This window comes from Esox lucius, chromosome 1 (assembly GCF_011004845.1).
Source record: "Esox lucius isolate fEsoLuc1 chromosome 1, fEsoLuc1.pri, whole genome shotgun sequence".
NCBI lineage: Eukaryota > Metazoa > Chordata > Actinopteri > Esociformes > Esocidae > Esox > Esox lucius.
In genome coordinates, this window is record NC_047569.1 from 35,168,293 (window position 1) to 35,171,461 (window position 3,169).

A 3,169-nucleotide genomic window follows, 5' to 3' on the forward strand; every position below is an offset into this window, starting at 1 on the left:
AGTGACTAAGATAAGGCAAATGGTGAAATACAATAATGTTCTTAAAAAGGGGTTGGATACCTAAGGTGCCAGTTTATTTGGGAAACTGTATGGCCCTTATCCTAGAATTTGGACATGCCAAATTGTAAAAAATTAATTAATAGATGTACAATGAAGGCATTTTAATTAAATATCAATACATATCTGGATAACTGGATAATTAAGTACCTTAGTGTTAATGTTTTAAATTAAAATGGCAAAAATAAATAAACATAACTTCTTTGCAAAGGGTCATTTATTTTGTTTGAAATATGTTTTATCTAACACAGTTGAACAGCACAGGAATTCCAACAAAAACATACTGGGAGTGTATTTGTCTTCTGTTCAAACAAGTGAAAGAAAAACAAAAGTGAAAGAAACAAAATGTGAACCAAAAAAACAAAGCAAAGACAGTACCCTCTCCCTCAACTCCAAAACAATCCTCCCTCACACAGTGCTTCGCTACACCTCTCATCTTGCCTTCATTATATCTATTGAAGGGAGTTTGATTAATTAGAAGATACACAGTACTGTGCAAAATCTTAAGCCACCTAAAAATTATGTTTAACGCTATTTATCTGGGCAGTAGGTTTTTCTTTGCTCATTAAAACACAATATAACATGACAATGAATACAAGTAAAAATTAATTTACTGTATTTATATGTATATACAATAAACAATTACTTCATGAAGTAATTGTTTATTGTAATTACTTCATGAAAACAGTTGAAGACGGAAAATGCAACGGAAGACCCAAAAGTCTGTCTGCATCTGATGAACAGATGTCACTTCCCAGAGAAACAGAAGGAAATCCAATTAAATGCTTGTTCAACATCTTGCAAAGTGATCTGGCACCACTTTGAGAAGTCTTAAAAGAAATGCCATCTCATCAAAAACATTATTTACCAACACGATAATGACCCCAAACACTCTGCAAAGGTGAGTAAGACATCCTTAGCATTTTTGTAGTCAAGACCATGTGAAGCGAGACTGAGCCAAGACCAAGACTGTTGGTGGTTGAGACAGAGTCAAGACCAAGACTATAGCAACTCGAGTTTGAGTCAAGACCAAGACCTTGGGGGGTAGGGACCAAGTCAAAACCAAGACCTTGGGGGGTAGGGACCAAGTCAAAACCAAGACCTTGGGGGGTAGGGACCGAGTCAAGACCAAGACCGTCTTGACTAATTATTGATAGGCATACAGAGAATTACATATAAATGTTTCTTAATAAAGAGAGGAGGTTGACGCCAAAAAAATTTACACTTCACTATTTGTTTTTAATACAAAATAGTACCTCTGAAAATACCCTAAAACTAAATGGTGACATTTTGTACTGTTAGATAAAACTAAACCAAAAAAAAACGTTTGGCTGCACATTCATAATAATTACATAGGTTCTGTATATATGACGTAAAACAAGGAAGTTTTAGTTACAGACACAGTGCAAACTCAACACATTCAAGTGTGGTGTGGCAAAAGCATGAGTCTTTGGTAGTACTATCCAAAAGGTTAGATGAATCACAAACCATCTACCGTGCTTCAGTTAGCTAATTAGCAGGTGTGGGCACCTGTTCACACTATGGAGCAATATCTAGCTCAACTACAGTTAAAGTAAGTGGCCAGCATTCAAAGGCTGGGGAATTACTTAATGTTAGCAAGCGTACGAAATTTGGCAAGCTAACTTTTAACTAGCTAGTTTATGTCAACTTACCTTTCCTTGTGTTTTCTCCAAGTGACAATAAAAATTGGATGTTGTCCCTACTATCTCAGTTATTTTAATTTTGCAGAACTTGCAAATGCCACTAATTTATTTTTACACAGAAATTCAGTGTGTTGTTGGAAGGTGAACCGGACAATTGCAGACTTCGCTGATATGACTGGATTTCTCACGCCACTTCGCTCTCATTTTAATCTACAGTACTGGTCTCCCTTGACAGTTACATAGGAGGGAACAGTTGCGCCTTTCCCCCAAATCATCTCACAGCTAAAGCGGAACAGAAAAAAACTATTGCAAGCCTCGCTAGAAACAAAAATGAAGTGGGCTTCATTGTGGAACTAAAATACTTCTTACTTTTCATGACTAGACTTGTGAAAAATTACGAGACCTCAATGAACGAGATCAAGTAAAAATGCATTCGAGTTATGTGGTCTCAAGTACTACAACTCGGATACTTATAATATGCAGATGGAATACACGGTTGCCCACCTCAAATCCCTTACCTCAAAATAATCAAAATTCTGTGGGACCACTTTAACAGGAAAATAACTTGAAGCAGCCCAAGTCAAAATAAAATATATGGCAAATCATGGAAGAATTAACCACGATGCAAATAACTTAAATTTTAGCCACACAAAATACTGGCTTCCAATTTTTCTCAATCGCTTTGGCTCAACATTCTCTAAACTGTAAGTGCAATCATCACCTTTTCATGGGACATCAAAACTCTGGCATGTCTGTAAAATGTAGTTACTCGACCAAAACATTCCATTCATATTTCAAAACCTAGTTATTGTAAATTGGCCAGTGCCACCAAAATTATATTTTTTTTGTCATTGTGTGTGCCATACTGGTCAAAATGTTTAGATGCTTTTTTACCATGGCAGTCAGCCCGGGAAAAGTTGTTATATATATACACTCATCTAAAGGATTATTAGGAACACCTGTTAAATTTCTCATTAATGCAATTATCTAATCAACCAATCACATGACAGTTGCTTCAATGCATTTAGGTGTGTGGTCCTGGTCAAGACAATCTCCTGAACTCCAAACTGAATGTCAGAATGGGAAAGAAAGGTGATTTAAGCAATTTTGAGTGTGGCATGGTTGTTGGTGCCAGACGGGCCAGTCTGAGTATTTCACAAACTGTTCAGTTACTGGGATTTTCACACACAACCATTTCTAGGGTTTACAAAGAATGGTGTGAAAAGGGAAAAATATCCAGTATGCGGCAGTCCTGTGGGCGAAAATGCCTTGTTGATGCTAGAGGTCAGAGGAGAATGGGCCGACTGATTCAAGCTGATATAAGAGCAACTTTGACTGAAATAGCCACTCGTTAGAACCGAGGTATGCAGCAAAAAGCATTTGTGAAGCCACAACACGCACAACCTTGAGGCGGATGGGCTACAACAGCAGAAGACCCCACCGGGTAC

The 3,169-nt window shown here is 37.3% G+C and overlaps 1 long non-coding RNA gene across 1 annotated transcript; it reads right to left on the minus strand.

The window, feature by feature from the left end:
• Window positions 1-256: 256 nt before the first annotated feature.
• LOC117593506 lies at window positions 257-2,708 on the minus strand. The gene is made up of 2 exons (XR_004574922.1): window positions 1,127-2,708; window positions 257-1,093 (listed from the first exon to the last, which is right to left on the minus strand). It is a non-coding gene; the product is annotated as an uncharacterized LOC117593506 (long non-coding RNA).
• Window positions 2,709-3,169: the final 461 nt, after the last annotated feature.